This window comes from Papaver somniferum, chromosome 3 (genome assembly GCF_003573695.1).
Source record: "Papaver somniferum cultivar HN1 chromosome 3, ASM357369v1, whole genome shotgun sequence".
NCBI lineage: Eukaryota > Viridiplantae > Streptophyta > Magnoliopsida > Ranunculales > Papaveraceae > Papaver > Papaver somniferum.
In genome coordinates, this window is record NC_039360.1 from 78,504,305 (window position 1) to 78,518,300 (window position 13,996).

The window sequence follows — 13,996 nt, forward strand, 5'->3', positions numbered from 1 at the left end:
TAGGATTTAATTTTTAATTTTTATTTTTTTTTAGAGTGTGTGAGGAAAACTGTAATTATTATTTTTTAATTTATTTTGGACTTTATTCTGGACAATTGGACTTTATTTTTTTTAACCCTACGGAAGGGTATTATTATTAAAAAAAAAAAATATTATATAAACTGTGTGCAGGGAAGGACGACGATTACTATATCGTCTCGGCCCCTCGGGTTCGTACACGGCATAGGAGTCGTGGCCCGAGTCGACGACAACGGTTCATCGCCCGTCTGGTACGGGAGGTAAGTCCAATCGAAACACCCGTGAATCTCCTGCAAGCGGGTTACTGTCTGCCTTAAGGTGATAATTGTTTGAGGACGAACCGGACTGTCTTTATTTTCCTAGTAAAGGGCAAGGCCTGGCCTAAACAAGATAAGGGTTCGGATTTCATCACCGTTCTCTTCTTGCCCGCCTTAGGAAAACGAAACCGAACGCGAACCTAAGCTTTAAAATTTGGAATAGAACGAGACCGATAGGGTAACGAGCTTAATAGGAAACTCGTTCGAAAAATATTGGTTGCTCTTTAAGCAGACTCCAAAGTTCATGATGGTTTCTGTGAGTTGAATGCGTGACTGCGCCGCCTTGTGATAGCGGTGAGGCCTTGGGTATCAAAGCTCCACTGAGCTTCTCTCGCCTCAATTCAACTTACTTTGACTCGGATTGATTCCAGAGGGGTTTGCTCAAATTGCAACGAATTCCCTTTCGAAAGATAGAAGCTGGTCTAGAAACAATCTAAGTGGAGCCATCATGCTTTTTGTTTGCTAGAAATCTTTAGGTTTGCTTTGGTGGAGTCGAGTCGGCCTTGTTTGTGATTGTATAGAATCCCTCTGTAGTTTATATTTCTTCGGTGATGAATCCTTTTGAGGAGACGCCACCTGCGATGACGTTGCGAGAATATATGTCTAGAAATTCTCGTTATCAAGAGACGTCTTCGGAAATGACTCTTGGTGAATATATGCGTGGGCAGCGATATATGGATACTCCAACTTTTATTGAGGAATCGCCTCTAACGATCTATGAGAAATATTATAAACATAGACCATGTAGTTTGGAACAAAGATTGAGAATTCTTGAATTTCAAAAATTGTATCATGATGATGAGGATAGTGATGATGAAGAATCTGAAATATGTGGGAATAGTGATCAGGAATTTGTTACCCCAGTTGAGCCTTATAATGATTATATTATTTCTGATTCAGATCCTAATAATTTTAAAAATTATTCACCTATTCAAAAGGACGAGGATTTGACTAGAGATACCCCCGTTTCAGACGATGTAGTATGTCCTGTTTACGAAACCGATGATGGTTTAGAGGAACCAGTTTATCTTGAGATCGTGTCAAACGATTTAGAAACAATAGTCTTAGATGAACTCGTAGAGATTAGCGAGGATGAACCTGACTTAGAAAAATCAATTGCCGACCAGAAATTAGGGAGGTTATGACTAGTCTATCTAGAGACGCCGAAAACTCTAAGTTTGGGGGTGAGTATCATTCTCCATGTGCTTTAACTCTTAGTAAGGTCCCTCACTTGGGACTTGACATCAATGCCTCAACCATCTTACAAGATTATCTTCATAATCGTTTTCCAGAACCTAATGATATCCAACAAGAGTCTCAAATGTTAGAAACCCATCCTCTGGTTGATGTGGTTAACCCATGCAATAATACCAAGATTGATTTTGTTTTCCCACCAAATAGTTTTCTTCCAATTGTGGGAACGTATAGATTTCAAATGTGTCACTTATTAAGTTCTGAGACTAAGCCTAAGTACTTTAGGTTAATGGAATCGACACATTTTCCTAAGAATGACCACTACTCTCACTGTGGTCAACTATGTAAGTCATATCTGATTGACTTAGAGGATCCGCAATTATTTAGGTTATTACTTCGTGATTCTAAGTTCGTATTTGAGTTTTTACAGACTCTAAGACCTAGTGATTCGGATCCCATCTATGAAGAAACGCAGCCAATGAAAATATTCTATCAAGATCCTTTCATAGAACCTGAACCTGAACCACAATGGGACATAGGTATCTTCATCAGGAAACTAGATAAGGGTATGCAGTACATGTTCACTTTCTTGGGTTATTGTAGTTTCCTTTGGTCAGCTCTATTTAGTTTTGAAGACCCACAGTTATTTCGACTGTTACTTTATGGTTCGAGTTGACTAATCCTTTCCTAAGTCTGGCTGAAGACTTTAAACTTAGCACTTCTTGGGAGGTAACCCAATCTCACGCAACACGGTAATATCCTTCCTTAACTCTTTTACTTCAAATAGTAACCGTTTCTCCTTGTTCATGTTTTTAATTTTATCTTTAGAACATTGAGGACAATGTTAGATTTAAGTTTGGGGGTATTGGGAGAAACTTTTTAGTTGCGTAATAAATAAACTCCAGAGCCTAGAAATTTATGCGTATTTAGGATAGCACTAACCAATCTAAGTGGATGGAAACATTTTTTTTTAGGAGTTGAGGAACCAATCTGACTAGATGGAAACATCTATAGAGTCTATTCATAAAAGCACAGAGCTCAGGTGTTAGAAATAACATGATAGTTTCGCCATATCTTGTCGAGTCCTTTTCACTTTCTATTTTTATTTTCTTTTATTTCAAGTGATTTGGTGGGGCACACGATTCAAGTTGTTACCTTTGCTAGGGTGAAATAGAGTGACTGAGTTACCTTTTCAAAAAAAAAAAAAAAAAAAAAAAGACCGGACCAGTTAGACCAATCGGAATAAGTATTAACACTTGGATAGCAATATGCGTGTGTTCTCCCTGTTTCCGTCGCCTAAGCAAGCGTGGAATGCAGGACCCGTGGGAACTATCGTGTAATCTGCTGACAAGAAGCATGCGCTTGGATCCAAAAGATCTATTCATGCCGTTAAGTTAAAAAAAAAAAAATGGTTATTGTTATGTGTAGTCAACTGCTGGTTCCCTTGTATTTGCCAGTTTGTTGATCTAGATTTAAGTTATTGACCACTGGTTCCCTTGTATATGCCAGTGTGTTAATATTAGTCAGACCGGTATCTCAGTCATTTAGGTTAGGTTCATCTTGGCAGAGGCCTTCAGACAGATATGGGAAACACCGTTCGCTTTTCAACCATCTACATTTTTCTTTTTCCATCTTCTTAATCTTTTCATGTGATTAGTCTGACTCCGAGTATGATGTCCATCGTGAAACTATCTTAGTAGAGCTCTGTCACTTATATGAATTTTAGTATGCTTGAGTGCAAACTCGTATACAGCAATTGGAATTTCGCGTCAGGGTACTTCCTCCTGTAATTAATAAGTATGCCAACCAAGGAGGTTCTTTAGTGCTTTCCAAGATTTTTCGTAGATAGCTAGGGACTGGAGTATTGGTTTTTGTGGGTACACCTCTGATAAACCCACCCGAGATTAACTCGGTCACTTTTCAAGAATAAATTTTGCTCGAGGACTAGCAAATAATAAGTTTGGGGGTATTTGATAGACACATTTTTGTGTCTAATTTGTTCTCAATGTCCGTATTGTTGGCACTCGATTTTGTACTAATTTTGTTATTTTATGTATTTGTAGGTATTTTTTGGAAATAAATATTTTAAGAAAATTCGGCTCGAAAAGTTGATTTTGGCACCCGGAGGACAAGTGTTATTCGGACTCTCGCTTTTGGATAAGGGGCGACCACTGGATAAGGGGCGACCTTCTTTCAAAATTCAAAATTTGTTTTGGCGGGAAAATTCTTTCCTTTACTGGCAGATTTTCAATTCGACATTTGAAGGTGTTTTAACGAGATTAAAGAGCTTAGACTTAATGGGTATATGTGATATGAGTATATGAAGATATTATGGTGGTTGGGATCGATCAAATTTGTCCAGAAAATCAATTCCCAATCAAAACAGAGAAAAGAATATCGTCTCATTTTTGGAAAGAAAATCACGTAAAAGATGTTGCATGTTTGTGTAGTTAAGCCCAGATATTCTCCTAGGATGCGTATAAATCAGTTTATGAAGATTTCCAAGACAATTAACGTACACAGAGGAAGAAATAAGAAATTATTCTCAAAAATATTTTTCTTCATTGTGAAGATTTTTGAGGAGTTATGGCGAGATTCAATGAGGCTTAGGTGTATAAATAGGTTGCTACTATCACAGGTAAGGGCTGTCGAGAGTTGGGAGTCGAAAGGAGGGCCAGAGGAGCAGAAATCAGAGTTTTCAGAACTCTGTTGCTGCTGCTGCTGCTGCCCGTGAAGAACAAGGAATCGGCCACGGTTTCTTCATCCATTTGCAACTGTTTCTTCAACTGCTCTGCAACGTTTATCTTCATCGCAACAGTTTCTTCAACTGCTGTGCAACGTTTATCTTCATCGCAACAGTTTCTTCATCATATTTTGCAACAGAGAAGTAAACCACAGCATTTAATTTTCCGTCACCACTTGTTTCTCTGTAACAGTCCAACATCGTCTTCGCAACAGGAACTGCTGTTGCGATTTCTCTGTTGCATTGTTTACTCAATTGTAATCAACTTTGGAGCAATAATAAAACATTTTGAGATTATGATTAATATGAGGAGCTAAACCCAACATTGGGACGACGGAGGGAGTCTATTTTCGTCATTGTGGTAAATTTAATTTATTCTTTTTATGACTTTTGCACTGATTAAAAATTGAAAAATGATTTTAATTAATTAGTTATCATTTTATTTGATGCGGCATGCTTGCTTAAATGTTTGATGTCCCATGCTTACGATTTATAACTAATATTCTGAGAATCTATTTTGGCAAAATAAGAGTCCATATATTTATGTTTTGAGCAGTAATTGTTAAGAACAAATAAAATATACCACATGCATGAAGAATTGGCCAAGTCCTTAGTCCCAATACCTCTCGAACATCTTGTGACAAATTTGTACATATATTTTCGTTTTAAAATCTATTCAAGTCCGAGCAACGAACTTTTACTTACCTCTTGAAAAATACTATAACAATGGTGCAATAAAGTTGACATATGTCAAGAAATAACCAACTGAAGAAGACATGGAAAGTCCTCGTTACTGCCGCTTCCACAGGTTCATTAATCATCCCACAAGCAACTGCAGAGTTTTGAAGCGCATATTCAGGGAGAAGGTTGAATCAGGAGAGCTTCAACTGGGGACTGAAGGAGTACACAAGAATCCTCTCCCAATCGGAATCTTTACACTCTCTGAACAACCTATCAAAGAGGCAGTTCAATCCTTGGTCGAACATGAATTTCTCAATCTGTCGAAGGCACAAAGGAGAGACATGTTCACAGCACTGAACCACATCGTGTCAAGAAGTCCACTCTGGAAATACTTCTTGAGCCTCTAGCCACAGACCAAGAGATGTACGATTGGGGACTTCTTACCACAGTCAATCTCAGAAGAAATAAATTTGGAAGAACGTTGACGATGATGGCACCGCCATCAACCACGTTCTACTGAATACCATCGGATCCACATGCATCACTCGAGAGAAGCAACTCATTCTCCCACATCAATCAGAGACCTTGAAGGAACGTTCGGAAATACTTATGGCTACATCACTCTCGAGGTGAACATAAGTTCAACCTGGACACAGACCAAGTTTCACATAATCAGGAAGATTCAGGATATGACATGTCCTTCAGACGAGCGTGGAGCCACGCTGAAAAATGGGTACTTACAAAGCGCCTTTGGTTACACATCTTTCCAACGAAGAAAGTTCCGATCCAGAAGATTTGGCGGACGTTCCATCATCAGACCACTTGGAGGAATTTCGAACTTTGACAAGGTTGAAACAAGAACCTGCAAAAGATGCATAGACATTCATCAAAAGTTCCTGCACTCAGGCAAGTCTCATTCCTCCCATGTCTATGTCATTTATTTCCTCACATGCTATTCTAGCATGGGGACTCAACTCTGCTAGCATCTCTGCTATTGCAAGACGCTACAAGTGGGTAATCTCACTTCAGCGATATTTTACCAAGTGGTAGAATCTGACATTTCTCCGAATCGAGCATCTCACTGAGACATTCATTACCGAGATGATATTCAAGCACTACAAAGAACAATTTGGGCATTTCCTCATAGCCTTGCAGGAGTGTTCATGTGTGCCAAGAAATCAGAAAGCTCTGATGTATGCACAAGTGTTGAATACCACTACCGCGACTAAAGGAATGTTGCATCAATAGAAGATAGTTGGGACCCAAACGATCAAACCTAAGACATGCTCAAGGGATATGACGCTTAAACGCTCAAGCATCTAAGAAGCCTTCAATTTGTACTCCCAATCAAAGAGTACACCTCCTATAACGGTGCATCTAGCTTCAGCACAAATATCTCGACGATGACACACTGATTCAACACCAGCGCAATCAAAGTGTAACTAAATTACAATCGCTAATTCTTCATTATCCCATGATAAGACTTCTGAAGCAGATGCAACATCATTCATTCATGGATGGCACAAACTTCTTCAACATACACTGGGGACTTGATCTTATTGGAATTTGCAATCTGATGTGATTCCATGAAACTTCATCAACGAAACCTCTCTACATCACAAGCCTTGCACGACCAAGGAACTTTTCTCCTCACATCCAGAATGGAGGCTGCCGATATTATCCGCCACAACAACATCGATTCCCTGACGAAGCCACTTTACAGTAAAGTCATATTCAGGAGAATTTGGGTTGAAATCCTAGAACATCTTCATCTTAGGAATGCTCAACTCACCAACTAGTTCGTGAATGTAAAGGCTCACTGGATGGAAGAGCAAAAACTATCATTTTCGATCTCTGGAGCAACTCCAACCATATTATCGGCATCAACAAGGACATGTGGAAGAAACACATTCATGGTATCAGCATCAACAAGAATTTCTGGAGGAAATTCAATTGTGATCTCATCAGTCTCAGGCGCAACATCCGGCTTCATCAACTATCCATTCTCTGAAGCGTTACTCTATGGATCGTACTTCTTCAAGCCCTAAGGATTCATGTCAAAATGTTTAGACCGGAAAACATGAACGCCTTTCCAAATCTTACACGACAGACGGGCACAAACCAAAGTCTTCTACAAGATGTTCTCATCGCCTCCACAAAAGAGATACAACACATTTCAGGCCATGGGTTTACAAAACGTACCAATGGGTGAGGAATGGGACAATGCTTCCTCTATAAAATATGTTTGTCAATGTCTCTGCTACAACATACCAAATGGGCGCATCAATCAGACATACGAGCTAAAAGATACGGACTTTACCGTCAGATCTACGAAAAAAATTTGTACGGGATTACAAATTACAAATGTGCACGCTTCGTTGGCTGACCTCTACAACTCCAAATTGAGTGATTCTTTTCTCATGTGATAATTCAGTCTCTTATCTTCAAAAGTTGGGGTCAAGCATCGAATTCCGATGTCGTATGAGGTTCCCACATTTTCCAGAGCATACAACATGCAAGCAGCAATTCTTAGACGGGATTCGTAACTTCCACAGTCGATCGGTGTCCACCAGGTCATTCCGCTAAGTCCTTCATCAAGGTACATACAAATTAGACCACCTAGGTCTTTATATCAATTTTTCCACCTGGTTCCTCTATCTAGGTCTTTCCAAAAGAAGGGAAAACAAAAAGAGAGATTTAACAAGATACTGGGGACTGACGGTCCACTGATCATGGCTATCAGTTTCACAGTCCAAGACTCGTGACACCAGACTCTCATGTGATGGTACTTCATCATAAAAGTAATGATGCCACCGATACATGCAATCAAGGTCATTACATCACCCTCTCTTGAGAGCAACCCCAGTTATGGTCCCGTGACCAGGGTTTCAGAAGTGATGTTTCTACGACTGACAGAAACAAGATGGCACTGCAAGCACCATGCTCATGTATCAATCAAAGGGTCCTGATCTCGAATGAATCAATGACATTAAATCCTTCAACAACCATCTAAGACACAAGCGAATGGTCTAAAAGCACAACATGAGTGTTTTACAGCAAGCTCGTCTGAGATGATTTTACACTGTCCTGTATAAACCGACGAGCTGGGAGCAATTGGTGAAGAATCTAGGGATGGGTCATATGCCATTCTCTTTGTATGATTGTCCTCTACAACATACCCTAAATTCAAATCAATTGAAGAAACGAGCAAGGATATGTGGCCGAAACATTGGACAACATACAATCTGAAAAAGTTCAGAAAGTCTCATGGAAGTTTACTATTTCGCCTTTTTCATGCCATAAACATGCTCAAAACTCAAAAATCTTCGTCAATGAAGCTTGTAAATTTTCTGGGCTTGAAGATACATATGCAGATCGCGAAAATCCGACTTTGGACGAAGATTCTACGGTGTTTTTGCTAAAATGCTGAAGTCTGAAATTTTCTGGTGGCGTATTTCAGAAAAATTACTTGTATACTCACATGGATTCTCATTCATTCATTCACAAATCAGCAATTCCATACTTCTATGAAGAGATTACAGGAGATATACTTACTAGGGGAGTCTCTAAATCATTTGAAGGCTCGGCAATGCCGAAATCTCCATTGGCAACACCGCTATCTCCATTCGGTTCGGGATTTCGGGAATTCTCCATATTCCCATATTCCAAAGAAGAGAACGCTTCATCAACATGATGCTTATCTACAATGATTTCTTCCTGGATTCATCAACAACAATTATTATTATTTCATTCAAGGAGATGCCACGATCACCTGCACGAAAAAGGATACTTACATCGACTTCTTCATCAGTGCTGGATTCATGAATTGTTTGCCCAGGAACAAGTTGAAGACCGTCAATCGATGGAGCAAAAGTCTTAAAAGAAATAACAAACCTTGATTTCATGATCCTAATTGAGTCATGACACAAGGAGCGCTAACAACTCACCAAAGAAACGGCTGGGGACTACACGTCATTTGCTAACATCCTGTAGTCCTTACTTCTGTGTTCTCCGCTCCCGTAGACTTTCTTCCATTTTCGTGGATTCTACATTGATCCAGGATCTCACTACACGATCATCCTATGGTAAAGCTAATGAAATATGAAGTATCTCTCACCATCACCCAGAGGTTCCAGAAGTACCATTTCTTAAAGTTTCGTCTGTAGAGATGTTATCTCTGGAAACACCATTTTTGGAAGTATCATCATGGGAGTCATTCATTCTCGCAAAGTGGCTACTTCAGCGCATCGTTCATACAAAGTGCAGGCTTCGACAGAATAATGAATCATGGAATAAATGTGATCACAACAAAGTCTACAAAAGTGGTAACCATCCAACTCTTACCTATTTACAATTTCACTAGCTGTAGTGATTACAATCTCGAGAATTCCTTCGCTTCTTCAAACCTGCAAAGAGAACAAAATTCATTATTCAAAATCATGACTTGATTTTCATAAAACTGTGAACAACCCACGTAAATTTTTACTATGTGAACATTCACTGGTTTTCAAAATTGGACAGACGTCCATTCTACAATTGTGAAAACTCACATACAGACATTATTTCACCATGTATGATTGTCTACTTTCAACAGTTGTTCAAAATCAAAACATTGGTTTTACAAAATATATATATTTAACGTGAAACTCACCTAAATTTGAAAAATATATCTATATATTTTTTGCTCCCTCGCGCGAGCATCTGTCTTTGAAACGAGAATTTATTCCACTTTGTGAAATCTCACGTATTTAAAAAATAAAATTTTGTTTTTCGTGAAAGCTCATAGACAAATTTTATATCATTAGACTCAGGTCTATTTTGTTTGTTCCTTAAACTAACGAACGATATGGCGTCTATTCCTAAAACAAGGATTTATTTTCATGGGCCTGGACCCGTGAATCCTAAATCGACCAAGGTTCCCTCATCGAATCAGAAGTTCTACACCAATTTATGCTCATTAGACGATGCTCTATTATGCCACTGGGGTTTTCGCTCGAACCATGGTTTGCTCATTCAGTCGAAATCCGGTAACGTCTTATCTTATGATTGAGTTCAATTACTTATTTTGTCTGTAACAGGAAAATCACCATTCAGTGCTGACTGAGGAACATGACCGTCCCTCACTAAGCAGGGGACTTAATGTAGATGGTGGATTTTCGACAAGGGTAAAATCATAAGACCATAATTATACATACTCCTGATTCGGCAACCAGACGAGAATTGAGACTCATGTCTCTCAATAAAGCGTGAAAGCTCATGCCATAAAACCTCCGACTGAGAAGGCTGTCTCTCAGAGTATATGTAGATGTGTAGTCTCCCAGCTGAGGCCACGACACATCTCATGAATACTGAGCAATTTCAGTAATTATTTTTGTATATAATCGAAAGATTTGGCGGCTCCTAGACAACATGCCTGCTAGTATAGATCAACAACATCTTCAGGATGCAATTAGGTTTTCCCTGACTATACAGGAGGAATATGAGACTCCAACAAGTTCATATTGCTCAACTCTCAGATAATTAATGCTCTTAGATAGGAAGCCCTGCTAGTATAAAGCCCTAAATTAATTATCTCTAATCGTAGACGAATATTCAACTATATTCTACGAGTCTTCGAATGTTTCGTTACTTCAATTTATGGTTTTCCCAGCATAATTCCATGGGTTAGTAATAAACATTCAACGTGCAGGCATCTGAGCATCGAATAAACCATGACTAAAATGGTGCAAGTGTACTTAGCAATAATGCACAAAACAGCATTTGAATGCGTAAACGAGCATTTCAAAAATACGAATGAACGATGAACCTATGCAAAATAGGAAGGAAAAATAATAATAATAAAATATTAGCAATGCGCCAGGGACTGGGCTCACCAGCCGGATGGTTATTCCGTGACCAGTCCCACGCCGAATTTTATATTTTATCATATTTTATTATTTTTCCCTGATCTCATGAAAATTCTCTCTTTCGAGCAAATCTCCTTCGATTCAAGGAAATTCTTAAATCTCATGATATTTCTTTATGTCAAGAAGATAATAAAATTAGGGAAAGGTGTCACGGGACCGAGCACCAACCGGCCGACCATGCCCTAGTCGTGGCCGGTCCCACACCTCACGTCCACGTTATTTTATTATTTCGTCCCTGATTTCATGAATTTTCCCTAAAACCATGAAAATTTCCTGATTTCATGAATTTTCCCTAAAACCATAAAAAATATTATAAAATTAAGAAAACTTGTGGGACCGGGCCCTAGCCGTCCGACCATGCCCTATCCGGTCTCACACGCCTAATATTTTATTATTATTAGTTGTTTTGTTTTCCTCAATCCATGAAAACTCTCTGATTTCAACAAAATACCTTGGTTTCAACAAACCTCTTTGATTTTATGAAAATTCTCTAAAACCATGAAATTACATAAAATTAGGAAGAGTGTCATGGGACCGTGCCCGTTGGCCGGCCGGCCATGCCCTGGCCATCGACGGTCCCACACTCCATCATTCCCTATTTTATTATTATTTTATCTCTCTGATTCCATGGAAGTTCCTTAATTTCATAAAACTCTTCAGTTTCATGGAATTTCCCTCAATTCAGATAAAATACATAAAATTATATAAAACTGGGAAAAGTGTTGTGGGACCGAGCTTACTAGCCGGCCGGCCATGCCCTAGCCGTGGCCGGTCCCACACCTTGCAATCCCCTGTTTTATTTATTATTTTCATCATCTCATGAATTTTTCCTAGTTTCAGCGAAACCCTGGATTCTGCATATTTTCTCAAAATGTTGCTCAAACGCGCACCGCAAATTATCAAAACTCTCAGGACTGAGACACGAACACCACGGTGACACGGGCGCATCCCCTTGACCGAACAAGGGTGCCCCTGAGTCTTGCAAGTGGCCGGTCCCACATGTTTTAACTATTTCAACCTAATTTGCTCAATTGCTCATATTAGGTTCAAACTCTTTTCAAACAATTAAGGGTTTGCTCAAACGACCATCAATTGGTCCCACGGCCACCAAGAGCCGGTCCCATGACCTCTTGGTCGGTCCCTCATCTTTTCATGGCTAGGTTTTATTATCTGTCGCTCACACAAGCATTATTTTAATAAAATGATTAAACCAGCATTTAATCATTCTTTCACCAACTGGTCCTCAAGAGACTTTGGTATTTTGATCATTCGAGCATCTGGGTGTTACATGGTGGAGTCATCATCCCATGTAGCCGGTCCCTACTTCATTATGCGGTTGATTTTCAATAAATCATCATTTCATTAAAATTAGGATTTTTGAATTCAAAGCTCTGCAAAAACATGATTCCGAGTAGATTCAAAAAACTAATAATTTTGTGTTGATTCCTTGATCAACATTATTATTTATTATACTCGACCCAGCAGTCAGTATCTTAAATTAATATTTTATTTGGTCCTGCTACCAACAATTCATTAAACGAGCAATATTCGCTCAAACCGGCAATATTTGCTCGAACCAGCAATATTTACTCAGATTCAAGAATATTGGTCCAACTATCAATATTCGACAATTCAGCAACGTAGTTTGCTCGTCTTAGGTAATCAACATAATAATACCTCATCTCAGCAGACATATTTAATTCATGAGTTTCAGAACATTTGCAAATCATGTTCAACTCGGAAATACATGGACTCATCGTCCCATAAAGTCAGCAACTGACTCCACAATCACGAGATACCAATCGTGTCACATGGGGGATATTAACTAGGGTTTTGGTCTGGCAGTCTACGACACGTGTGTTCACCCACCACGAGAATGTGAGCAAGTCGTGCAATCAGTTGGAAGAGTCAGCAAACTAGTGGGTGGAAAATTAACCAAGTCTCTGCACGATGAGCAACTGGTTTTAGCACGATTTCCCACTTCCCCACTCTCTGATTCCAGCAACTGTCACACTTCATGGGATCATGATGTTCTTAATTTAGTAATATAAAAAGACCTCTGAATCATGATTGAAAGAAAGAGATTCAAATACTCGAACATTCGTCTACAAAAGAAATTTCTCGGCTAGTTCATACAGATAATCTTTCGTCTACACGAACTCATCGTCTGAGCAATCACTCTCATTTGAGTAAATTCAATCATTCAGAGCGTTCTTACGCTGAATTAACAACACACCTACTATCTCAGATCACCACTGATCCCACACATTTCTCAGCTTCCCTCCTACAGATCAACCATCCTTTCTTGTGACCGAATTGACTCTGGAACGACCATTGTTCTTGGTTTAGGCCAGAGTCCTACAGATTGATCTCTCGAACTTAAAGAACTCCCTTCTTGCAGTGCATCTATGTGAGATTCAACATTTCGCTCGGTTCAAGGAGTCTCCACATGGACGTCTCTTCAATTCCGTAAAAACCAGCAAATCGTTTTTCCCCATCTACAGTAAGTATTGAATTGAGAAAGTGAGATATAACTCTTTGATATACTCTTATTAAGATTGAGTCTAACTGTCTAGTTGATTCTCTTAAAAGTATATTGGGTCTTTTCCATACATATTGCTAAGCGAAATATTGGGTGTGGTTGTTGACTCCCGCTTTTTCAAACAACAATCTACAAAACCTTGGATGTTCATTGGAATCTATGGACCTCCACAACAAGCTCAAATAATGGATTTTTGGAATAATTTTGAAAGCCTCATCACAACACCAACTGGCCTTTGGCTCCTTATGGGGGACTTCAATGAAATTGTAGCTCAACACGAAAAGAAAGGAGGCAGATCGGTGACCAACATGAAGGTTAGAGTTTTCAATAACTTCATTAACAATTATGGCCTGATTGATCTAGGGTACCAAGGAGATGATTTCCCTTGGTCCAATAGCCAAATTGATGAGCATTTTATCATGGAGAGACTAGACAGGGGCATGTTGAACCAACAATGGATAGACATACACCCCCAAGCCTTACTCAGACATCTTCCTAGAATTGGATCCGACCACGCACCACTCCTCCTACAAGAAATAGCAATGCAGAGAAGAAATTCTAAACTTTTCCGTATAAAACGTTTATGATTTCTCCA